This window comes from Schistocerca cancellata, chromosome 5, assembly GCF_023864275.1.
Source record: "Schistocerca cancellata isolate TAMUIC-IGC-003103 chromosome 5, iqSchCanc2.1, whole genome shotgun sequence".
Classification (NCBI taxonomy): domain Eukaryota; kingdom Metazoa; phylum Arthropoda; class Insecta; order Orthoptera; family Acrididae; genus Schistocerca; species Schistocerca cancellata.
In genome coordinates, this window is record NC_064630.1 from 637,065,858 (window position 1) to 637,093,775 (window position 27,918).

Consider the following 27,918-nt stretch of genomic DNA (forward strand, 5'->3'; position numbering starts at 1 on the left):
AGATCCGAATGGGGGACTATTTTACCTCCGGAATATTTTACCCAAGAGGACGCCATCACCATTTAATCATACAGTAAAGCTGTATGCCCTCGGGAAAATTTACGGCTGTAGTTTCCCCTTGCTTTCAGCTGTTCACAGTACCAAAGCAGAAAGGCCGTTTTGGTTAGTGTTACAGGGCCAGATCAGTCAATTATCCAGACAGTTGCCCCTGCAACTACTGAAAAGGCTGCTGTCCCTCTTCAGGAACCGCACATTTGTCTGGCCTTTCAACAGATACCCCTACGGTATGGCTATCTGTATCGTTGAGGCACGCAAGCCTCCCCACCAACGGCAAGGTCCATGGTTCATGGGGGGAAGATTTGAGGTTTACTGATGAAATTATAAATCAGTCAGAGACAGCAAAGGACTTGGATGAGAGTTGAATGGAATTGACAGTGTCTTGAAAGAAGGATGTAAGGTGAACATCAACAAAAGCAAAAGAGAGTAATGGAATGTTGTCGAATTAATTCAGTTGATGCTGAGGGAATTACGTAGATTAAGAAACGAGACGCTAATAGTGGTAGAGAGGTTTTGCTGGTTTGACAGTAAAATAACTGATGGCAGCTGAAATAGACAGGATAGAAGTGTTGTAGACAGGGCAATGGCATGAAAACAGTTTCTAAAGAATAGAAATTTTTTAAGGTATTTGTCTGGAGTGTAGCCACGCATGGTAGTAAAATGTGAACAATAAACTGTTCATTCAAGAAGAGAATAGAATCTGTTGAAATGTGGAACTACAGAATACTGGTGAAGAATCTGGGGTCCTACCACTCGTCTCGTAAAGGGTACCTAAAGGATGCTGCTTTCTCAGAATGCTATACAACAGTTCAAGAAAATTACATAAACACTTTTTATTACAATAAAGAACAATGTCCTTGTAAGCAATGGATATAGACCACTAATAACTGCTATCGTGGTGCTCTCTTCTACTGTCGGTCTACAAACTGTGCGGCCGAGGCTGGCAGGAGCGGAGCTTATATTATCTTCTTGGAGAGGCCGCTTCAGCAGTGGTGCAGTCCTAGTCAGCAGGCTATTGGCTGACGCCGTCTCACAGCCTTCTCTGCTCTTGTGTTCTTCATTTCGTGCCGGAGCTTGTCGATACGCCGGAAAATTCAACCCAGGAAGGCAGGCACATCACGGGACCGGCAGCTGTGGCTGCAGGGGACGTGAAGCTTCCGGTCGTACCCCGCCATCCGGCCTGTGCTCTGGTGGAAACGGCCACCGGAAAACGACCAGAAGCGTACGTATCCACCTCCCGATTCCAGGAACCAGATGCAGAAGGCGGCGACTGCTGCAGTGTGGGTGGGTCCAGCTCCAGCCGTGGGATGAGAGGATGCAGACGGGGAGAAGGCTCTGCCTCCATGAGGTCGGCCCGCGATGTCGTGAGGACGCCCTCTGGAGGCTGCTGTGGTCGCGCTGTTCTCTGGACCCGTGAATCTGGTGGAAGAGACACTGCAAGGTCATCGTGCACGTGACAGAGACGAATCTGAGTTTCATGGCGGCGCTGCAAGCCATCTGGATCTGAAGGAAGATACATGAAAGCACCAAGCCGACGTTCGATCTCACCTCGCCCCCACCGCCTGCTGCCGCTAAAATCCCTGTAAAAGACTATATCATGTGCCGCGAAGTGACACTTGCGGCCTTCCTTCGGCGCCGTATGCTAAGGAGGGTGGAGCAGTGTCCGATGACGGCGGCCGTGAAGCAATTCCGCGGGCGATGGACCATCTCCTGGATGCGAACGATATTACGCGAGAAATACACTCCTGGAAATGGAAAAAAGAACACATTGACACCGGTGTGTCAGACCCACCATACTTGCTCCGGACACTGCGAGAGGGCTGTACAAGCAATGATCACACGCACGGCACAGCGGACACACCAGGAACCGCGGTGTTGGCCGTCGAATGGCGCTAGCTGCGCAGCATTTGTGCACCGCCGCCGTCAGTGTTAGCCAGTTTGCCGTGGCATACGGAGCTCCATCGCAGTCTTTAACACTGGTAGCATGCCGCGACAGCGTGGACGTGAACCGTATGTGCAGTTGACGGACTTTGAGCGAGGGCGTATAGTGGGCATGCGGGAGGCCGGGTGGACGTACCGCCGAATTGCTCAACACGTGGGGCGTGAGGTCTCCACAGTACATCGATGTTGTCGCCAGTGGTCGGCGGAAGGTGCACGTGCCCGTCGACCTGGGACAGGACCGCAGCGACGCACGGATGCACGCCAAGACCGTAGGATCCTACGCAGTGCCGTAGGGGACCGCACCGCCACTTCCCAGCAAATTAGGGACACTGTTGCTCCTGGGGTATCGGCGAGGACCATTCGCAACCGTCTCCATGAAGCTGGGCTACGATCCCGCACACCGTTAGGCCGTCTTCCGCTCACGCCCCAACATCGTGCAGCCCGCCTCCAGTGGTGTCGCGACAGGCGTGAATGGAGGGACGAATGGAGACGTCTCGTCTTCAGCGATGAGAATCGCTTCTGCCTTGGTACCAATGATGGTCGTATGCGTGTTTGGCGCCGTGCAGGTGAGCGCCACAATCAGGACTGCATACGACCGAGGCACACAGGGCCAACACCCGGCATCATGGTGTGGGGAGCGATCTCCTACACTGGCCGTACACCACTGATGATCGTCGAGGGGACACTGAATAGTGCACGGTACATCCAAACCGTCATCGAACCCATCGTTCTACCATTCCTAGACCGGCAAGGGAACTTGCTGTTCCAACAGGACAATGCACGTCCGCCTGTATCCCGTGCCACCCAACGTGCTCTAGAAGGTGTAAGTCAACTACCCTGGCCAGCAAGATCTCCGGATCTGTCCCCCATTGAGCATGTTTGGGACTAGATGAAGCGTCGTCTCACGCGGTCTGCACGTCCAGCGCGAACGCTGGTCCAACTGAGGCGCCAGGTGGAAATGGCATGGCAAGCCGTTCCACAGGACTACATCCAGCATCTCTACGATCGTCTCCATGGGAGAATAGCAGCCTGTATTGCTGCGAAAGGTGGATATACACTGTACTAGTGCCGACATTGTGCATGCTCTGTTGCCTGTGTATATGGGAGAATAGCAGCCTGCATTGCTGCGAAAGGTGGATATACACTGTACTAGTGCCGACATTGTGCATGCTCTGTTGCCTGTGTCTATGTGCCTGTGGTTCTGTCAGTGTGATCATGTGATGTATCTGACTCCAGGAATGCGTCAATAAAGTTTCCCCTTCCTGGGACAATGAATTCACGGTGTTCTTATTTCAATTTCCAGGAGTCTAGTTGCAATGCTTGATCCCTGATGTGTGGGGAGCAAAGTTTGGCCGTCTGAGCTTGAAGCTTCGGATGGAACGGCGCACTAGTTAGATGCTGCATGCCATTGCGTTCACCGAATGTTTCAAATGCATTTCTACATCTACATCTACATCAATACTCCGCAAGCCACCTGACGGTGTGTGGCGGAGGGTACCTTGAGTACCTCTATCGGTTCTCCCTTCTATTCCAGTCTCGTATCGTTCGTGGAAAGAAGGATTGTCGGTATGCCTCTGTGTGGGCTCTAATCTCTCTGATTTTATCCTCATGGTCTCTTCGCGAGATATACGTAGGAGGGAGCAATATACTGCTTGACTCTTCGGTGAAGGTATGTTCTCGAAACTTTGACAAAAGCCCGTACCGAGCTACTGAGCGTCTCTCCTGCAGAGTCTTCCACTGGAGTTTATCTATCATCTCCGTAACGCTTTCGCGATTACTAATTGATCCTGTAACGAAGCGCGCTGCTCTCCGTTGGAACTTCTCTATATCTTCTATCAAACCTATCTGGTACGGATCCCACACTGCTGAGCATTATTCATGCAGTGGGCGAACAAGCGTACTGTAACCTACTTCCTTTGTTTTCGGATTGCATTTCCTTAGGATTCTTCTAATGAATCTCAGTCTGGCATCTGCTTTTCGACGATCAACATTATATGATCATTCCATTTTAAATCACTCCTAATGCGTACTCCCAGATAATTTATGGTATTAACTGCTTCCAGTTGCTGACCTGCTATTTTGTAGCTAAATGATAAAGGATCTATCTTTCTGTGTATTCGCAGCACATTACACTTGTCTACATTGAGATTCAATTGCCATTCCCTGCACCATGCGTCAATTCGCTGCAGATCCTCCTGCATTTCAGTACAATTTTCCATTGTTACAACCTCTCGATACACCACAGCATCATCTGAAAAAAGCCTCAGTGAACTTCCGATGTCTTCCACCAGGTCATTTATGTATATTGTGAATAGCAACGGTCCTATGACACTCCCCTGCGGCACACCTGAAATCACTCTTACTTCGGAAGACTTCTCTCCATTAAGAATGACATGCTGCGTCCTGTTATCTAGTAACTCCTCAATCCAATCACACAGTTGATCTGATAGTCCATATGCTCTTACTTTGTTCATCAAACGACTGTGGGGAACTGTATCGAACGCCTTGCGGAAGTCGAGAAACACGCCATCTACCTGTGAACCCGTGTCTATGGCCCTCTGAGTCTCGTGGACGAATAGCGCGAGCTGGGTTTCACATGACCGTCTTTTTCGAAACCCATGCTGATTCCTACAGAGTAGATTTCTAGTCTCCAGAAAAGTCATTATACTCGAACACAATACGTGTTCCAAAATTCTACAACTGATCGACGTTAGAGATATAGGTCTATAGTTCTGCACATCTGTTCGACGTCCCTTCTTGAAAACAGGGATGACCTGTGCCCTTTTCCAATCCTTTGGAACGCTACGCTCTTCTAGAGACCAACGGTACACCGCTGCAAGAAGTGGGGCAAGTTCCTTCGCGTACTCTGTGTAAAATCGAACTGGTACCCCATCAGGTCCAGAGGCCTTTTCTCTTTTGAGCGATTTTAATTGTTTCTCTATCCCTCTGTCGTCTATTTCGATATCTACCATTTTGTCACCTGTGCGACAATCTAGAGAAGGAACTACAGTGAAGTCTTCCTCTGTGAAACAACTTTGGAAAAAGACATTTAGTATTTCGGCCTTTAGTCTGTCATCCTCTGTTTCAGTACCATTTTGGTCACAGAGTGTCTGGACATTTTGTTTTGATCCACCTACCGCTTTGACATAAGACCAAAATTTCTTAGGATTTTCTGCCAAGTCAGTACATAGAACTTTACTTTCGAATTCATTGAACGCCTCTCGCATAGCCCTCCTCACACTACATTTCGCTTCGCGTAATTTTTGTTTGTCTGCAAGGCTTTGGCTATGTTTGTTGCTTGACACCATCACTTCAGGCAATCTTCCAGGCAAAAGATAGAGGACAACACCTGAATTGTGCTAGGTGACGTTGTCTAGTTCACTGGCACAGCAAAAGGAAATTTGCTTAGCGAGTCAACCACAATCAGGCAGCGAGTGTTTCAAAGAGGTCCCGCAAAGTCAATGTGCACACGTTGCCGTGGTGATTGCGATTTAGGCCAAGCAAAGAATTTTTGTGGCGGAGCGTTTCCGCACATGCGTGACACTGTGACCTCATCTGTGTTCTATTTGGGCGTCCATACCCTGCGAAGTACAGCGTCGACGCTCTAACTTGTTCGTACAACCAATCCCCCAGTGTTCGTGATGAAGCAACTGCAACACTCCTTTTTGCAAATACTTAGGGATCAGCGCACGTGACTGTCCACTGTCATTTTGAACAAGAATCAAACCTTTGTGTACAGCGAGGCTGTGCCGACGGCCTGTATCGGCGCACTACAGAGTTCCTTACACTATTTAATGAGTGAGGCCAAGGTGGGCGAATTTAGGTTAGCAGAATGTTCAAATCAGAATCAGCTTCCGTGGCCTGTGCAATTTTCCTACAGTTCAGCGGAAAAGACTGAAGCAATTCAGATTCCTGAGCATCGATGTGACAAGAAGATGCGGCAGAAGCGTGAAAGTCTGCATCAGTGCCAATCGGAAGAGGTGGAAGCGCTTCCGCATTACCATGTTGAGCTGTCGGACGATACACAATCTCGTACTGGTACTGATACAACAACAAAGCCCATCTTTGCAGTTTTTGGGCAGTTTGTACAAGAACCGGTATCGTCGGATGAAACAAGGACTGCAAAAGCTTTTGATCCGTTACTAAGTAGAATTATTTTCTACGAAACAAATAGTGGTGGAATTTGGTGACACCATACACAATAACCAATGCTTTTTTCTCAAGTTTTGAATAGTTACACCGAGCTTTGGACAACACGTTTGAAGCGAAATCAACAGGCATGTCTTTCTTACCAATTTTTTGCCAAGGCACTGCACCAATTCCGTAAGAGGAAGATTCAACTTGCAAAAAAATGGCTCTGAGCACTATGGGACTTAACATCTGAGGTCATCACTCCCCTAGAACTTAGAACTACTTAAACCTAACGAACCTAAGGACACCACACACATCCATGCCCGAGGCAGGATTCGAACCTGCGACCATAGCAGTCGCGCGGTTAAAGACTGAAGCGCCTAGAACCGCTCGGCCACCACGGTCGGCAGTACAACATGTTTGCCAGGAAGAAAGTGAACTAAGCGTAGATCACAGAGCAATGAATTTTAAAGTTCTTAAAAAGCTACTTGACATTAATCTGTCCAGACAAAGAGGACATTCTTTCGATGCAAGCGATGCAATGGTGCTGCGATTTGTGCAGCATTTGGTATGAACCGAACATAATAGTTCATTTTCCTTAAAACTGACTGCAGTTCTGTGATACTGGCAGGAACTGGCAAATCTCGTACGGCTAACAAATGCGACTGATGAGGATGTACACCTTAGATACTACAACTCAGGTTTTTAAAAAATCACGCTAGTCCAGTTTACACTTCAGTCCTGCCTCAGATAACACACGAAACAGAGCACGCAAATTTGCAATATGTTCTTCAGCTGTACGACCTGCTATTACAATACCGTCCAAATAGTTTGAACAGTTTGGTACTTGCACAGTCAGCTGTTCCTAATACGTTTTAAAATGGCCGGTACGGAAGCACTGCCAAAAGGCAATCGCAAATGTTTAAAAAGGCCAAGTGAGTATTTACTACATACACTATTCGAGATTCTTCATTAAGTGCTATTTGAAGATATGCGTCGCGCAAATCAGTTTTTTAAAATTAGCGTCCATCGCCCAACCTGTCCATAACATGCTCTGGGCGTGCCAATGAATAAGTATCAATTATAGTCTGTGGGTTAACCGTAGACGTAAAGTCAACTCAGAGGTGAATGCGACCTGAAGGTTTGGGGAGCAAAACCAGCGGACTTGCCCATTGACTAGCTGATATGGGTGCATAACTCCACTATTCCCCTCCCCCCCATGAACCATGGACCTTGCCTTTGGTGGGGAGGCTTGCGTGCCTCAACGATACAGATAGCCATACTGTAGGGGTATCTGTTGAGAGGCCAGACAAATGTGTGGTTCCTGAAGAGGGGCAGCAGCCTTTTCAGTAGTTGCAGGGGCAACAATCTGGATGATTGACTGATCTGGCCCTGTAACACTAACCAAAACGGCCTTGCTGTTTTGGTATTGTAAACGGCTGAAAGCAAGGCGAAACTACAGCCGTAATTTTTCCCGAGGGCATGCAGCTTTACTGTATGATTAAATGATGATGGCGTCCTCTTGGGTAAAATATTCCGGAGGTAAAATAGTCCCCCATTCGGATCACAGGGCGGGGACTACTCAAGAGGACGTCGTTATCAGGAGAAAGAAAACTGGCGTTCTACTGATCGGAGCGTGGATGTCAGATCCATTAGTCGGGCAGGTAGGTTAGAAAATTTAAAAAGGGAAATGGATAGGTTAAAGTTAGATATAGTGGGAATTAGTGAAGTTCGGTGGCAGGAGGAACCAGACTTTTGGTCAGGTGATACAGGGTTATAAATACAAAATCAAATAGGGGTAACGCAGGAGTAGATTTAATAATGAATAAAAAAATAGGATGGTAAGCTACTACAAACAGCATAGTGAACGGATTATTGTGGCCAAGATAGACACGAAGCTCATGCCTACTACAGTAGTACAAGTTTATTTGCCAACTAGCTCTGCAGATGATGAATTGATGAAATGTATGATTAGATACGTAACGTGTATCCACAGGACATGTCGCCTGTAATTGAAGAAGTGTCATGATGATCTCTCCATTGGTAAAAGATTCCGGAATAGTCCCCCATTCGGATCTCCGGGAGGGGACTGCCAAGTGGGAGTTTACCATGAGAAAAATATTGAATAATCTACGAAAGGATAACGTTCTACGAGTCGGAGCGTGGAATGTCAGAAGCTTGAACGTGGTAGGTAAACTAGAAAATCTGAAAAGGGAAATGCAAAGGCTCAATCTAGATATAGTAGCGGTCAGTGAAGTGAAGTGGAATGAAGACAAGTATATCTGGTCAGATGAGTATCGGGTAATATCAACAGCAGCAGAAAATGATATAACAGGTGTAGGATTCGTTATGAATAGGAAGGTAGGGCAGAGGGTGTGTTACTGTGAACAGTTCAGTGACCGGGTTGTTCTAATCAGAATCGAAAGCAGACCAACACCGACAACGATACTTCAGGGATACATGCCGACGTCGCAAGCTGAAGATGAACAGATAGAGAAAGTGTATGAGGATATTGAAAGGGTAATGCAGTATGTAAAGGGGGACGAAAATATAATAGTCATGGGCGACTGGAATGCAGTTGTAGGGGAAGGAGTAGAAGAAAATGTTACAGGAGAATATGGGCTTCGGACAAGGAATGAAAGAGGAGAAAGACTAATTGAGTTCTGTAACAAGTTTCAGCTAGTAATAGCAAATACCCTGTTCAAGAATCACAAGAGGAGGAGGTATACTTGGAAAAGGCCGGATGATACGGGAAGATTTCAATTAGATTACATCATGGTCAGACAGAGATTCCGAAATCAGATACTGGATTGTAAGGCGTACCCAGGAGCAGATATAGACTCAGATCACAACATAGTAGTGATGAAGAGTAGGCTGAAGTTCAAGACATTAGTCAGGAAGAATCAATACGCAAAGAAGTGGATACGGAATTACTAAGGAATGACGAGATACGTTTGAAGTTCTCTAACGCTATAGATACAGCAATAAGGAAAAGCGCAGTAGGCAGTACAGTTGAAGAGGACTGGACCTCTAAAAAGGGCCATCACAGAAGTTTGGAAGGAAAACATAGGTACAAAGAAGGTAGCTGCAAAGAAACCATGGGGAACAGAAGAAATACTTCAGTTGGTTGATGAAAGGAGGAAGTACAAACATGTTCCGGGAAAATCAGGAATACAGATATACAAGTCGCTGAGGAATGAAATAAATAGGAAGTGCAGGGAAGCTAAGACGAAATGGCTGCAGGAAAAATGTGAAGACATCGAAAAAGATATGACTGTCGGAAGGACAGACTCAGCATACAGGAAAGTCAAAACAACCTTTGGTGACATCAAAAGCAACGGTGGTAACATTAAGAGTGCAACGGGAATTCCACTGTTAAATGCAAAGGAGAGAGCAGATAGGTGGAAAGAATACATTGAAAGCCTCTATGAAGGTGAAGATTTGTCTGATGTGATAGAAGAAGAAACAGGAGTCGATTTAGAAGAGATAGGAGATCCAGTATTAGAATCGGAATTTAAAAGAGCGTTGAAGGACTTACGGTCAAATAAGGCAGAAGGGATAGATAACATTCCATCAGAATTTCTAAAATCATTGGGGGAAGTGGCAACAAAACGACTATTCACGTTGGTGTGTAGAATATATGAGTCTGGCGATGTACCATCTGACTTTCGGAAAAGCATCATCCACACAATTCCGAAGACGGCAAGAGCTGACTAGTGCGAGAAATATCGCACAATCAGCTTAACAGCTCAGGCATCGAAGCTGCTTACAAGAATAATATACAGAAGAATGGAAAAGAAAATTGAGAATACGCTAGGTACGATCAGTTTGGCTTTAGGAAAAGTAAAGGGACGAGAGAGGCAATTCTGACGTTACGGCTAATAATGGAAGCAAGGCTAAAGAAAAATCAAGACACTTTCATAGGATTTGTCGACCTGGAAAAAGAGTTCGACAATATAAAATGGTGCAAGCTGTTCGAGATTCTGAAAAAAGTAGGGGTAAGCTATAGGGAGAGACGGGTCATATACAATATGTACAACAACCAAGAGGGAATAATAAGAGTGGACGATCAAGAACGAAGTGCTCGTATTGAGAAGGGTGTAAGACAAGGCTGTAGACTTTCGCCCCTATTCTTCAAACTGTACATCGAGGAAGCAATGATGGAAATAAAAGAAAGGTTCAGGAGTGGAATTAAAATACAAGGTGAAAGGATATCGCTGATGACATTGCTATCCTGGGTGACAGTGAAGAAGAGTTAAATGATCTGCTGTCTAATGAGTACACAGTATGGTTTGAGAGTAAATCGGAGAAAGACGAAGGTAATGAGAAGAAGTAGAAAAGAGAACAGCGAGAAACTTAACATCAGGATTGATGGTCACGAAGCCAATGAAGTTAAGGAATTCTGCTACCTAGGCAGTAAAATAACCAATGACGGAAGGAGCAAGGAGGACATCAAAAGCAGACTCGCTATGGCAAAAAAGGCATTTCTGGCCAAGAGAAGTCTCCTAATATCAAATACCGGCCTTAATTTGAGGAAGAAATTTCTGAAGATGTACGTCTGGAGTACAGCATTGTATGGTAGTGAAACATGGACTGTGGGAAAACCGGAACAGAAGAGAATCGAAGCATTTGAGATGTGGTGCTATAGACGAATGTTGAAAATTAGGTGGACCGATAAGGTAAGGAATGAGGAGGTTCTACGCAGAATCGGAGTGGAAAGGAATATGTGGAAAACACTGATATGGAGAAGGGACAGGATGATAGGACATCTGCTAAGACATGAGGGGATGACTTCCATGGTACTAGAGGGAGCTGTAGAGGGCAAAAACTGTAGAGGAAGACAGAGATTGGAATACGTCAAGCAAATAATTGAGGACGTAGGTTGCAAGTGCTACTCTGAGATGAAGAGGTTAGCACAGGAAAGGAATTCGCGGCGGGCCAGTCAGTAGACTAATGACCAAAAGAAAAAAAAAAAAGAAGAAAAAATGACATAAAAGAACTTATTGAGGTAGTGAAGGGAGACGAAAATTTAATAGTCATGGGTGATCGGAATCGAGAGTAGGAAAAGGAAGAGAAGGACACATAGGAGGTGAATATGGATTGGGGCTAAGAAATGAAAGAGGAAGCCGCCTGGTAGAATTTTGCGCAGAGCATAACTTAATCATAGCTAACACTTGGTTCAAGAATCATCAAAGAAGGTTGTATAAATGAAGGAATCCTGGAGATACTAATAGGTATCAGATAGATTATATAATGGTAAGATAGAGATTTAGGAACCAGGTTTTAAATTGTAAGACATTTCCAGGGGCAGATGTGGACTCTGTCCACAATCTATTGGTTATGAACTGTACATTAAAACTGAGGAAACTGCAAAAAGGTAGGAATTTAAGGAGATGGGACCTGGATAAAACGACTAAACCAGAGTTTGTACAGAGTTTCAGGGAGAGCATAAGGGAACAATTGACAGGAATGGGAGACAGAAATACAGTGGAAGAAGAATGGGTAGCTTTGAGGGATGCAATATTGAAGGCAGCAGAGGATCGAACAGGTAAACAGACGAGGGCTAGTAGAAATCCTGGGTAACAGAAGAAATATTGAATTTAATTGATGAAAGGAGAAAATATAAAAATGCAGTAAATGAAGCAGGCAAAAAGGAATACAAACGTCTCAAAAATGAGATCGACAGGAAGTGCAAAATGTGTAAGAGGGATGGCTAGAGGACAATTGTAATGATGTAGAGACTTATCTCACTTGGGGTAAGATAGATACTGCCTACAGGAAAGTTAAAGAGACCTTTGGAGAGAAGAGAGCCACTTGTATGAATATCAAGAGCTCTGATGGAAAACCAGTTCTAAGCAAAGAAGGGAAAGCAGAAAGGTGGGAGGAGTATATAGAGGGTCTATAAAAGGGCGATGTACTTGAGGACAATATTATGGAAATGGAAGATGATGTAGATGAAGATGAAATGGGAGATACGATACTTCGTGAAGAATTTGACAGAGCGCTGAGAGACCTGAGTCGAAAAAAGGCCCCGGGAGTAGACAACATTCCTTTGGAACTACTGACGGCCTTGGGGAGTCAGTCTTGACAAAACCCGACCATCTGGTGAGAAAGATGTATGAGACAGGTGAAATACCCTCAGACTTCAAGAAGAATATAATAATTCCAATCCCAAAGAAACAGGTGTTGACAGATGTGAAAATTACCGAACTATCAGTTCAATAAGCGACAGCTGCAAAATACTAACACGAATTCTTTACAGACGAATGGAAAAATTGGTAGAAACTGACCTCGGGGAAGATCAGTTTGGATTCCGTAGAAATATTGGAACACGTGAGGCAATACTGACCCTACGACTTATCTTAGAAGAAAGATTAAGGAAAGGAAAACCTACGTTCCTAGCATTTGTAGACTTAGAGAAAGCTTTTGACAATGTTGATTGGAATACTCTCTTTAAAATTCTGAAGGTGGCAGGGGTAAAATACAGGGAGCGAAAGGCTATTTACAATTTGTACAGAAACCAGATGGCAGTTATAAGAGTCGAGGGACATGGAAGGGAAGCAGTGGTTGGGAAGGGAGTGAGACAGGGTTGTAGCCTATCCCCGACGTTATTCAATCTGTATATTGAGCAAGCAATAAAGGAAACAAAAGAAAAGTTCGGAGTAGGTATTAAAATTCATGGAGAAGAAATAAAAACTTTGAGGTTCGCCGATGACATTGTAATTCTGTGAGAGACAGCAAAGGACTTGGAAGAGCAGTGGAACGGAATGGACAGTGTCTTGAAAGGAGGATATAAGATGAACATCAACAAAAGCAAAACGAGGATAATGGAATGTAGTCGAATTAAGTCGGGTGATCCTGAGGAAATTAGATTAGGAAATGAGACACTTAAAGTAGTAAAGGAGTTTTGCTATTTAGTGAGAAAATAACTGATGATGGTCGAAGTAGAACATAAAAATGTAGACTGGAAATGGCAAGGAACGCGTTTCTGAAGAAGAAAAATTTGTTAAAATCGTGTGTAGATTTAAATGTCAGAAAGTCGTTTCTGAAAGTATTTGTATGGAGTGTAGCCATGTATGGAAGTGAAACGTGGACGATAAATAGTTTAGACAAAAAGAGAATAGAAGCTTTCGAAATGTGGTGCTACAGAAGAATGCTGAAAATTAGATGGGTAGATCACATAACTAATGAGGAGGTATTGAATAGAATTGGGGAGAAGAGGAGCTTGTGGCACAACTTGACTAGAAGAAGGGATCGGTTGGTAGGACATGTTCTGAGGCATCAAGGGATCACCAATTTACACAATTTTGGTAAACATTTTTGGAAAGCAGTGATCAATTAATTGTTATATTTTGACTAAAGTTCAGTCTTGATCACTCATGTATGTTTTAATGATATAGGTAACCGGTTTCGGTTCTTTCTACAAAACCATCATCAGACCTGTGGATAAATTTTAAGAAATACTAGATACCAATCTATAAATTAAATGAAAGTGTCTAATGATGTCAAAATTTAACAAGATAAGATAAAATTAATTATACCCATGGCTCTCTTAGGATGGTAGGCGGAGCTCTCCTCGCTGCTACGCAGTCAACTGATGGTTTGAGTGCTGAGCACGAGCTTAAATATGCAGACGCTCCGCCTACTTCCTGTCACACTACTTCACAACTGCCAATCAGCTTTCATAATATGACGCCATCGTCAAAGTATAAAAGTAGGAAATACACTAATAACATAAAATTGATTCATTTAAATGTCTGATTAAAAGATAGTTAGTATGTCTACAGCTTATTTATATTTTGGATAAAAACAGTGAACTAGGATGTGTAATAGTTGTGCCCTCTGTGGGCAACCTTAGTACTATTACAGTGCCGGTTACATCAAAGATGTGAAAGTCTTTGGCGTTGTGGTATATATCGATTATACCGAGTCGCCTGCATCATACTTGCATCTTTGGTGGATGCTGCATAATCGTCTTACTTTAACTGCAGTTTTTATAGCAATATTCTTTATAGTTGTAGGGTAGCAGCCAAGAGTACGTTCCACATTATGTATATCTGGATAACTGATGAGACTGCTGATTAAATTTTTTAATCATCGATCTAAAAGTTCTTATAATAATCAATGTCAATTTAATATATTTTTTTTATGTTGTGCTGTATATTTTACATACATTGCTTTTGCCATGGGTATAACTAGTCTTATATTTTATAAAAAAACAAGAGAGTACATGCTTTTACTATAAAATTTCGTCAGAAAGGTCGTAATAATATTTTTCGCGAAAATCTAATTGTTCATTCAGCAGCACTGATGATTTGATTTTCAAATGAGCATATATCTCGATTTCTTCTAGGATATTCATAAGTAAGTCTTTATTTGCATAATGCAGAACTTGTAAATTCTGTTCTACTGTCCCCTCAGCATGATTATTGAATGCTATATGATGGCCAAATACAGACTTTGTTCGTGAGGTACCCGACGTATGTTCTTTGTACCTTACTGCAAAATTTCCACCTATTTGGCCGATATATATTTTCCCACAGTCTCTACATTGGATCTTGTACACTCCTGATCTGGTAGATTTTCCATTGTTTTTACTTACTGTATGTCTTAATTTTTGTTGTAAAGTATTGTCAGTTGTAAATGCTATTGTTATTCCAGAATTTTTGAATAAATTAGTAATTCTATCTGATATGTTTCCCATATATGTCATCTTCATGTATTTTGCATTACCTATTAGTGGAGTGCTTTGTGATTGTTGTACTTTATTAAAAATGATATCTACCTGTCGTGTGTCGGAAGAGTTGGTTTTTGCAATTTGTTTTAAGATGGTCATTTCTTTTTTGATTTCATTATCTTCTAGCGGTAATTTTAGTATTCGGTGTATCATAGACTTAAAAAATACTTTTTTATACTTGTCAGGATGACATGATGTGGCATTAATAATAACATCAGTGGTTGTAGGTTTCCTGTATATGGCAAATAAATGTTTCCCATTGTTATTAGTTATAGTGAGATCTACGTAGTTGATAGATTTTCGATTTTCATGCTCAACTGTAAATTGTAACTTCGGATGCGTAGAGTTTAATTTTATAGTAAGTTTCTCAATTTCATCTTTTGAGCCATTATAAAGCAATAATGTATCGTCTACATCTCGCTTGTAATATATGATTTTATTTGCAATATCAGGGTTATTTTTCAGGAATTGCGTCTCAATGTGGTTCACGAAAATGTCTGCAACTGTCCCAGCTAAAGAATTTCCCATTGCTAAGCCATCTTTCTAAATCTATTGTCTGGAGTTGTCGTTCGATGATGTCCCTTACCTCCTCTACTGGAGGCACATACAGTGATCAAGTAAGCCGAGGCAACATGTCGACGCTCTGCAAATCATGTTGGCACATAACGGCGATACGTGGGCGAGCGTTATCCTGTGGGAAAACACCCCCTGAAATGCTATTCATGCATGCCAGAGTGGCCGAGCGGTTCTAGGCGCTACAGTCTAGAACCGCTCGACCGCTACGGTCGCAGGTTCGAATCCTGCCTCGGGAATGGATGTGTGTTATGTCCTTAGGTTAGTTAGGTTTAAGTAGTTCTAAGTTCTAGGGGACTGATGACCTCAGAAGTTAAGTCCCATAGTGCTTAGAGCCATTTGAACCAATGCTATTCATAAATGGAAGCACAAGAGGTCTAATCACCAGACAGAGGTACAAATTTGCAGTCAGGGTGCCTGGGATAACGACGAGAGTGCCCGTGCTCACATACGAAACCGCGCCCCTGACCACAGCTCCAGGTGTAGTCCCACTGTGTCTAATGCAGTCATGTTGGTTGCAGGTCCTTAACTGGCCTTCTTCTAACCAACACCCGGCCATCACTTGCACCGAGGAAGAATCAGCTTTCGTCGGAAAATACAACAGACCTCCACATTACTCTCCAATGATTTCGCGCTTGACGCTACTGAAGTCGCCAATAGCGATGGTTTGGGGTCAATGGAACATTCACTACAGGGCGTCTGGCTCGGGGCTGCCCTTGTTGTGTCACTGTGGTGCCAACTGCTGGTCGGATTGCTGCTGCAGGTACAGTATGATGCGTCAGAGCCACACGCCGAACACGATGGTCTTCCCTCTCGGAAGTGCCACGTGGCCTTCCGGAGCCCGGTCTTCTTGCGACCGTTGCCTCGGCCCGCATTGCTCAAAGACTCCTGTCACCTCCTCCGTCGCGATGACCCACTTAAGTGTCTCTACGGCTCCCATATAACTGTCGTCCACATCTTGTTGGACTGCCCAATTTTAGCCGCTCTGCGGCGGATTTTTACCTCTGTCTGGTCTTGATTTAGCTGTGGCTGCTCCTTCACTTTCCCATGGTCGACTTGGGCAGCAGTATAAGGGTTGGAATATCCCTGATGGATTTGCCGACGTTGTAAGTCATTGTTCTTTCCTGACCGACGCATAATTCTCTCACTGCTTCCCTTCGACAACACACCATCGACTCTTTTTATAACTGCGAGTCCATCTCTCGCGATATCTACTGCTCAATTCCGCATTACATATGGGTATCCAGACACTTGTGTTAAGATAAAATAATGTCTCTTTAGAAGTCTATATTAAAATAGAGCTTGAGGATTTAAAACTTTAAACAGATATGAGCCGTGCGTGGCCCGTGTTCATGTATTTTACACCCTGTTTTTTTTTTTTTTTTTTTACCGAGCGAGGTGGCGCAGTGGTTAGCACACTGGACTCGCATTCGGGAGGACGACGGTTCAATCCTGCGTCCGGCCGTCCTGATTTAGATTTTCCGTGATTTCCCTAAATCACTCCAGGCAAATGCCGGGATGATTCCTCTGAAAGGGCACGGCCGACTTCCTTCCCTAGTCCGATGAGACCGATGACCTCGCTGTTTGGTCTCTTTCCCCGAAACCAACCAACCAACCAACCAACACCCTGTTTTTAACGTACTTACACGGAATGGACAGTGTCTTGAAAGGAGGATATAAGATGAACATCAACAAAAGTAAAACGAGGATAATGGAATGTAGTCAAATTAAGTCGGGTGATGTTCAGGGAATTAGATTAGGAAATGAGAAACTTAAAGTAGTAAAGGAGTTTTGCTATTTAGGGAGTAAATTAACCGATGATGGTCGAAGTAGAGAGGATATAAAATGTAGACTGGCAATGGCAAGGAAAGCGTTTGTCAAGAAGAGGAATTTGTTAACATCGAGTATAGATTTGAGTGTCAGGAAGTCTTTTCTGAAAGTATTTGTATGGAGTGTAGCCATGTATGGAAGTGAAACATGGACGATAACTAGTTTGGACAAGAAGAGAATAGAAGCTTTCGAAATGTGGTGCTACAGAAGAATGCTGAAGATAAGGTGGGTAGATCACGTAACTAATGAGGAGGTATTGAATAGGATTGGGGAGAAGAGAAGTTTGTGGCACAACTTGACTAGAAGAAGGGATCGGTTGGTAGGACATGTTTTGAGGCATCAAGGGATCACAAATTTAGCATTGGATGGCAGTGTGGAGGGTAAAAATCGTAGAGGGAGACCAAGAGATGAATACACTAAGCAGATTCAGAAGGATGTAGGTTGCAGTAGATACTGGGAGATGAAGAAGCTTGCACAGGATAGAGTAGCATGGAGAGCTGCATCAAACCAGTCTCAGGACTGAAGACCACAACAACAACAACAACACCTCACTACGTTAATTTAAATTACTACTGTCACTGAGCTGCTGCTTTGCCTGACCATGACCGGCGCTTTGCTCGACTGCCATTACTTCTCGGTCGTTGTCGGTCGTAAGGCAGTTCGGGTTGCGAGTTCGGGTCTGCCAGTCAGTTCGAAAGCGTCTGGAGCGCAGTCCAGACCTGACAGTCGGGGAGCTACAATGCGGCACTAGTGCAGTCGGGTTGGAGCAGCAGTGAGGTCTGCATCACCATGGCTCGGCCGACCACTGCCGCCACGCATCACTTGAGCCGTGCCACGGTCTTGGTGGATCCCTACGCAGTGTCGGAGCGTGTGTGGAGCTGTCTCACCGCTACGAGCTTCGTTGCTCATCGACCCAGGACGCCAAAGTTGAGTGGTGTGTTTACCCAAGCCACGTCTGTTCATGTTCTGTCGTTCGTTCCGGTGGTTCGCTGTTGGGGAGCTTTTTCTTGGTTCACCACAATTCAAGCGCACCAGCGGAATTTTCTGCTTTGTGGCCGTTAGTGTTCCGGTTACTAGCCCTGGCCACTAACGTAATTTGAGGCAGTGTCCTTTCCTCGCCGGTTGTCGCTGTCCATCACGGTGTGTAGTTTTGACAGCTTAATACATACACATATTTGACTGTGCATAATCGCACCTGTGACATTTTGTGTTTGAATTCTCATGTACCGATTGGTGGCAAGTAAGTCGTTTTTCGGTCGGTCCGTGGCTGTCCCTTGGTCGGGTTCCGACGGATCAAGTGTAGTTGGGCTTACCATCTGTCTCACCTAAGTGAACGAGGGCAGACCGACCTCCCTGGAGGCTTCTGAGTTCCGTTTCCTTTATTGTCTTTCTCACTGGTGTTTAATTGCCTGTGTATAATCTATCATAGCCAATGATTTAAAAAAAATTCTGGTTCTTAGTGGACTTTATGTATTTTTGAATTTTGGAAAATCAGTTGTGGGCATTAAACCGCTTAAAACCTTATTCTTGAAATTACCCTTTAAGCAAAAACATTGTGACCTTCTGCCTTAAAAGATTATGGTAACATATTTTAAAATTTTAAAATTTAATAGTGGCCCACAGCCGCTTGTATTACAACTTGCATATGTTTGTTCTATTTACTTTTGCCTTGAGACTTTCCAGTCTAGCTGTGATACCAAGTATATTATAATTATTTTATTTGCTATTTTAACTGCATTTTTATTTTGTTGATTTTTAAGATTTCGTGATTGGAGACCTTCAGCTGTGAAATAATTGCCTTTTTGAAACTTGTAGTTCTAAAGGTTTGGCTGTGTGCCGTTTTGGTTATTAGATTACAATAAATTACAATTTTGAGTGAAACTGACCGACACCTTATTTGGCCCTTTCCACAATCCTAATCACCTCTGAAATACACTGCCGAATAACTGGCACCACACAGGGAAGCCATACCGTACACTGCATGCAAACAAGCTCCACACATCCCCCACACAGTGAGATGATCTATGGCCGATCTCCCACTACTGTATAACGATCTTGATTGTTCCAGGAAAGTAGCAGCCGCAGCAACTGGGACACATCGCCATCGCTTGTCACGGTAATGATGCATGATACCTATACTAACAAATCCAACCTTGCATGAGCTATCGCAGCTACAGGGTGTTTCAAAAATGACCGGTATATTTGAAACGGCAATAAAAACTAAACGAGCAGCGATAGAAATACACCGTTTGTTGCAATATGCTTGGGACAACAGTACATTTTCAGGCGGACAAACTTTCGAAATTACAGTAGTTACAATTTTCAACAACACATGGCGCTGCAAGTGATGTGAAAGATATAGAAGACAACGCAGTCTGTGGGTGCGCCATTCTGTACGTCGTCTTTCTGCTGTAAGCGTGTGCTATTCACAACGTGAAAGCGTGCTGTGGACAACATGGTTTATTCCTTAGAACAGAGGATTTTTCTGGTGTTGGAATTCCACCGCCTAGAACACAGTGTTGTTGCAACAAGACGAAGTTTTCAACGGAGGTTTAATGTAACCAAAGGACCGAAAAGCGATACAATAAAGGATCTGTTTGAAAAATTTCAATGGACTGGGAACGTGACGGATGAACGTGCTGGAAAGGTAGGGCGACCGCGTACAGCAACCACAGAGGGCAACGCGCAGCTAGTGCAGCAGGTAATCCGACAGCGGCCTCGGGTTTCCGTTCGCCGTGTTGCAGCTGCGGCCCAAATGACGCCAACGTCCACGTATCGTCTCATGCGCCAGAGTTTACATCTCTATCCATACAAAATTCAAAGGCGGCAGCCCCTCAGCGCTGCTACCATTGCTGCACGACAGACATTCGCTAACGATATAGTGCACAGGATTGATGACGGCGATATGCTTGTGGGCAGCATTTGGTTTACTGACGAAGCTTATTTTTACCTGGACGGCTTCGTCAATAAACAGAACTGGCGCATATGGGGAACCGAAAAGCCCCATGTTGCAGTCCCATCGTCCCTGCATCCTCAAAAAGTACTGGTCTGGGCCGCCATTTCTTCCAAAGGAATCACTGGCTCATTTTTCAGATCCGAAACGATTACTACATCACGCTACCTGGACATTCTTCGTGAATTTGTGGCGGTACAAACTGCCTTAGACGACACTGCGAACACCTCGTGGTTTATGCAAGATGGTGCCCGGCCACATCGCACGGCCGACGTCTTTAATTTCCTGAATGAATGTTTCGATGATCGTGTGATTGCTTTGGGCTATCCGAAACATACAGGAGGCGGCGTGGATTGGCATCCATATTCGCCAGACATGAACCCCTGTGACTTCTTTCTGTGGGGACACTTGAAAGACCAGGTGTACCGGCAGAATCCAAAAACAATTGAACAGCTGAAGCAGTACATCTCATCTGCATGTGAAGCCATTCCACCAGACACGTTGTCAAAGGTTTCGGGTAATTTCTTCAGAGACTACGCCATATTTTTGCTGCGCATGGTGGATATGTGGAAAATATCGTACTATAGAGTTTCCCAGACCGCAGCGCCATCTGTTGTTGAAAATTGTAACTACTGTAATTTCGAAAGTTTGTCTGCCTGAAAATGTACTGTTGTCCCAAGCATATTGCAACAAACGGTGTATTTCTATCGCTGCTCATTTAGTTTGTATTGCCGTTTCAAATATACCGGTCATTTTTGAAACACCCTGTAGTAAGCCACTACTGCTCTTACTACCCATCCCACTGTCGCAGAGGTTTTTTTTCCCACGGCACGAGCCATGGCACTTTTTTCCCTCTGCTCTTCAAATCGGTACCCTCACTCGCGTTTCGTCCACTATCTATCACCTGATGGACCGTGTTAATGCTTAGTCTTACCCAGACGCACGGACAACATCACAGTCCAGCACCCTGTGATCCACTTACTAGATAACTAACATGTTTACGGAGGTGACAGTAGAACTTTTGGTTTGGTCCCCCATCTCTACCTATTCTGCCCTGTGGGTTTAGCGGGCGTTTCAAGATATTAACTAAATGCCCCGCAATGCAAATGTTCCTGGGAAAACTATTTATTTCACGCTACATTACTAATAACTGTGGAGATGGTCCGTAACTAGAAATAGATTTACATAGGTTAACGCTGTTCACAGGCAGAAACAAAGTAATTCTGCACGCCGATCACTTGTTGTTCACACAATGAAATGGCATTTAAATACTTAATTAACCAATTACTGTCGAAAATCAAAAACATCTGAACCAATAAACAGAACGCTGTATACAAATGAAGAGGCAGTATTTGTGTTGTGAACTCGAAATCAGGCACCGCATCCAACTTCAGTTCAGGCGAGACCACTGGAGGGCACTGATGCGTTCTGCTCCATCTGACCATTTTCTGCTAATACAGTCGGTAACAAAATAGGGCGGGCAGCGCGTTATTCCGGTTAATTAATGCGTCCGTCAGCAGAGGCAGGGGATGCAGGCAGCCCCTGCGGGTAGAAATCAATCCACCGTCAGCTGGACCTGGCGGGACTCTTTAGCCGGGCGTGCGTCATCCCTGCCCACGCAACGGGCCGTTTACCTCTTCTCTCCACCTGGCGCCCACGTTCTCCTCTTACGTCTGATACGATGCTGAAGCATTAATGGAAGCGAGCATGAAGTCTGAGGTTGCATACTTTATTTAAAGTAGCCCTTAAAATTTTTAATCTTACATGATATTTTTGTCTTTCGTTGGTCGCTTTCTATCGAGCCTACGTACTGCGCCCTGCGTCGGCATCAGAAAAGCAGAGTCAACAAGAGACGCCGAGGAGAAATATAAAACATACAGAGAGTATAAAGGTTCATCTATGTCATACTGCCTTTGAAGTCACGGTCTGATGTGAAGGTAACGTCGAAACTCATGGTCAGATATAGGATCTTGTTGATACCCTCTATAGTTTTGCTGATCAATATATTGGCCTGGATTGGCTCACTCCGTCTGATTGCGCTAAAATCACATGGTAAACCGCAAAGAACTTTGTGTTTAGAATGGTATCGTTGATTTTAAAAGCTGTAGGTATTCTCTACTGCCATGTATTAATGATTCTTTTCCTTTTTGAGTCATAACTCTTCTGAGTTGTTTGATACAGCTCGCCATGAATTCCTCATCTGTGCCAACCTTTTCATCTCAGAATAGCTTTTGCAACCTACGTTCTCAATTATTTGCTGGACGCATTAAAATGGGTCTGAGCACTATGGGAATTAACTTCTGAGGTCATCAGTCCCCTAGAACTTAGAACTACTTAAACCTAACTAACCTAAGGACATCACACACATCGATGCCCGGCGCAGGATTCGAACCTGCGACCGTAGCAGCACCGATATTTAAATGAAAGAAACTAATTATTTTACTTGGTTGTCCGTTAAAGCCAGTACTGCATCAAAACCAGAAGTGCCGCACAAGTTCATAGCCGTGAGGTTTAACAGCAAGTATCAGGAGTTAGTCAGATTCCAAAGTGACACTTAGAAAATTTGTAACAACGTATGTTAGTGCAGACACTTAACAATTAGAGCGCGCACTGCGCCTGGCAAATATGACGATTTCGCGCAGTAATCAGGCCGTACACAGTAACCACCAAGGAAAGTTACGCCTTCAATTTTTTTATTTGAAAGCTCTTAAGGATTTTTAGATAAAACAAACGTTGTTAACTTTCAGCATCTTCATTCTTCCATTTATTTTCATCCTTCTGCCGCTAGACGGCCCCGAATTGCAACGTGTAACCTGACGATATGTAACGGTATTATGTCGGTGCGTGAGAAATAGCGTTCTCTAATCGAGTTTTGTTTTCGAAGAGTTCATCCACACGTGGAGCACCCTTCCCTATAGCACAGCATCGCCAGACCACACATGAGTGATGCGACATCTGCAAAAGCCTGGTTTTCATTTGTAACGTTCTGTAAATAAAATAAGAAAAAGCTTACGATTACATTGAATGAATACGGCACGAATCCGACGGTAAGGTCAGTGTCAAGGTGCGGTGTGCCGGCCAGGCTGTGGATGGTTTTTAAGGCGGTTTTCCATCTACCTCAGCGAAGGCGGGCTGGTTCCCCTTACTCCGCCTCACTTATACTGTGTCGGTGATTGCTGCGCAAACATCGTTTCCATGTAGGCGTCCACTATAATTACTCTACCACGCAAGTATTTGGCGTTACACTTGTTTGGTATGAGACGTTCCCGGGGGTCAGAGGGGGGGGGGGTGTCCACTGGAGGCCGAACCGCGCAATAACCCTGGGTTTGGTGTGGTGCGGCAAGCGGGGTGGGTGGACTGATGTGGCCTGGTGTGGGGTTGTGAACCACTGAGGGCTACGGCGGGACGAAGCCTCTCCATCGCTTCCAAGTCCCCGGTTTAATACGATACGTACATCACATCTGAAGACCCAAGAGAAGGTCCTTTATTTACGTATCTTTCCATCTGAAAAAATTATGATCGACTGTGAGATTATGGAACTCGCTGAACTAACAAATTGTGTTAACGAAAAGCGTTAATTTTGTAGACAATCTATGTATTAATGAATTGTGTAGATGATTAGCCAGGCAGCGAGCGACATTCTGCCATCCGACCCAGTTTGCCGAGACTGCATGTGAACCGGTGACAAGGTTTAAATGCCTGAAATTGGAAGATGTATCTCATGAAACCTGCAGCGTTTAAAAAAGAACCACATTTGAGACGGCGCGATATACTATTTACCACATCTTGTTATAACGGTACAGGCTCATACATTGTAGATTAATGGGCAGCGGCGACCACTACGGTCGCAGGTTCGAATCCTGCCTCGGGCATGGATGTGTGTGATGTCCTTAGGTTAGTTAGGTTTAAGTAGTTCTAACTTCTAGGGGACTGATGACCTCAGATGTTAAGTCCCATACTGCTCTGAGCCAATTTTTTAATGGACAGCAGACATCAAAGTTATAAAGAAAGAACAGAGATAGGTGTCATATTTTAAAGCAAGGGTCAGTAAACGGATGTGCGGTTGTATGTATCCCATTTAGGATTCCCATGGGTGCACCTAGTCCTGACGAACGTCGAGTTGCTTCCTTGTAGACACCAAGCCGATTATTTCATAACTTTGCTACGGAGTAGTTCGTTTGGTCAACGGCCTCTCCAACGAGGGAGTGTCTACAAAAAGAACAAAAGATCTTTTGATTACCTGCGTAAGGATGAGGGAAGATTAGACGCTGATTCTCGAAATAAGACATGCCGGGTTCACACCGAGCAGGACGGCACAATTTTGAATCTCTGGACTAGTACTCCGGAAGACTTCGTAGGAAATATCGCAGAAATTTAATTTTTTCATGAGAGCTTGGTTTTTGAACCTCGAAAAATGAATCACAAGGGGACCGTACGAACTTCGCCTCGCCGATTTGATTCATACTGACCGCGTGTTTAGCGCACGACTAGGAATTCTACATATCTAAACGCAATTCTCAACTGTTTTCGAGAAAGTCGAGTTGGAAAATTTTAGGTGTGGTTACATAATTTGTATGGTAGCTAACATTAAAGGAGTCTGCAGTCGAGCGATTAAAAGTTCAGTTTTATAAGGGCGAGGTCTACAACTACACTCTACATTTATACTCCGCAAGCCACCCAACGGTGTGTGGCGGAGGGCACTTTACGTGCCACTGTCATTACCTCCCTTTCCTGTTCCAGTCGCGTATGGTTCGCGGGAAGAACGACTGTCTGAAAGCCTCCGTGCGCGCTCTAATCTCTCTAATTTTACATTCGTGATCTCCTCGGGAGGCATAAGTAGGGGGAAGCAATATATTCGATACCTCATCCAGAAACGCACCCTCTCGAAACCTGACGAGCAAGCTACACCGCGATGCAGAGCGCCTCTCTTGCAGAGTCTGCCACTTGAGTTTGTTAAACATCTCCGTAACGCTATCACGGTTACCAAATAACCCTGTGACGAAACGCGCCGCTCTTCTTTGGATCTTCTCTATCTCCTCCGACCTGGTACGGATCCCACACTGATGAGCAATACTCAAGTATAGGTCGAACGAGTGTTTTGTAAGCCACCTCCCTTGTTGATGGACTACACTTCCTAAGGACTCTCCCAATGAATCTCAACCTGGTACCCGCCTTACCAACAATTAATTTTATATGATCATTCCACTTCAAATCGTTCCACACGCATACTCCCAGATATTTTACAGAAGTAACTGCTACCAGTGTTTGTTCCGCTATCATATAATCATACAATAAAGGATCCTTCTTTCTATGTATTCGCAATACATTACATTTGTCTATGTTAAGGGTCAGTTGCCACTCCCTGCACCAAGTGCCTATCCGCTGCAGATCTTCCTGCATTTCGCTACAATTTTCTAATGCACACTGGAATCGTATTCTGGAGGACAACGGTTCAAACCCGCGTCTGGCCATCCTGATTGAGGTTTTCTATGATTTCCCCAAAACAGCTTCAGGCAACTATGGGGATGGTTCCATTGAAAGGATGTGGCCAATTTATTTCCTCATCCTTCCCTAATTCGAGCTTATGCTCCGTCACTAATGACCTCGTTGTCGACCTGACGTTAAACACTAATCTCTCTTCCTCCTACTCCTCCTCCTCCTCCTCCACCGCCACCTCCTCGCTACAGATGCTAGAAACATGGAAAACAATAATTAATACTATACAGGTATGTGTGGTGTATGTCTGAAAGAACAGAAACCATTTATGATCCTGTAGCCGTACATATACATGACGAAACTGAAATTCGAACTTTAGTCGCAATCGGTTTCGAAATAAATTCGGTCGAGACAAATGAAAATTTGTGCGGGATCTGGGCTTCAACCTCGATTTCCCGATTTACGCGAGTGACCGCCTTAACCATTTCGGATATCCGAGCACGCTTCCCGTTCAACCAAAATTCCTAACTTACCTCACACTACTGTCAATTACTCTTCTTGCTCGCAGCCTCACGCTAACACCACACATATAAATATTATTATGTGTCTTGACGGCAATGAATTGGCTTTCAAAGCTGATGTAAACTTGTTGCGAGAATATGCGGGAGTTTGCAACCAGTGACAGTAACGGACAGGGGACGCTACTATGACTTGTGCGATATGTTGGCAGTTTGGATTGGCGGAGAAGTTTGCTCGGATAGCCTACACCTCACGCGTTAAGCGGTAAATCCATGTTCGAGCCTTGGTGTCGCCATCGAATGAAATTATTTCGATGGACGACTGCGGCTGAAGTCGGAACTTCAGTTTCGTCACCAATAACTAATGCGACATAGAACACTCGGAATGGAAGCCTAACTTTTGCATGTATATCGTTTTTTTGCAATGTTTCTATTGCGAAAAAACTTGCTTACTTTCCTAAACGGTTCTTGGCCATCATCTCAGTTACGGACGCACCACATATATCGATACATATCACCGAATATTAGAGCAGACAATGGATGTTCTACAGTTGATTAAATTTTTACTCAGTCGTCTCTGGAAGCTGTTTATTTTTTAGATGATGTACGTGCAATTTTGTAATCGTTTTACAAGGTTTCCATCTGTCTGTAAAAATAAAAATAGGAAGGTTGCATCAGGGGATTACATTTTGCACGAATTACTCGTACTTGAATCCTACACGCTGCCAGACCCTATCCAACCTCAAGACTTACGTCGTACAAAACCCAGCTCTTTTGCACTCACCATGAATGGAGTCTTTAACGAGCTGTAACAGAAGCCGGAATAACAGAGGACTGTCGTACTAGAACATGCATTGATACAATGAAGTAATGCGTTGACAACGATTTCGCGCTAGCCGAAATATGGATTTGCCTAATAAAACCTGTAAGAAAAGAACGACTGATTGCTGTGCTCTATCATTCGAAAGATCACAGTCGATGAATGTACCTACAGTCCCACTGGAAAGGAATCTGATGAAAAATGAATAGTTCTCTGAAGTAGGGATACAGGGAAAACGGCTCACCGTGGATCCCAAAATTTTAGAGAAAACTCCAATTTTTCAGGGTAAAGATAATGAAAGTAAAGATGCATATTGATAGTTTCTTTTTCTTTTTTTTTTAAATTATCTTTATTAACAACAATATTAATTATACATTATTAGCCCACCTCCTGACATGATTAGTGGGCCATAATTATTACATAAGTCTGAAATATTTTTGCAGCTAATGTTACAATTAGTGTTAATGAGCTACTTTTAAGTTCTTAAACTAATGTTGAATTCCTACAGTAACAATGGAGTTTAATTTACCTACAATTCCTATTAGTGAACTACTAATTTTTATGTTCCTGAGCTAGTGTTAATTTCCTACGGTAGCAATGAGCAATTTAATTTTACCTACTTCTAACCTAGAAATGACTACTAACTGCAGCGTCACAGGTGTGCCAGTAAGTATAAACCTACTTGGAGTGGCCAGGCTCCCCGAGCTAACCCCGAGGAGCGTGCCCCTGGCACTGGGCCGGCCAAGGTTAGTAATCGCTGCACCTTCCTATGTTAGTATTCTAATCTAAATCCTACTCTACTAACTTAACCTACGTCTTAGTTGGTGCTTTGTCGTAATCGGTATGGTTGATCCCCTCCCCCTAATCCCGTACGTGGCGGTTTCCAACTGATGGAAGTCGGCCATTCCACGCACAGGCGGTA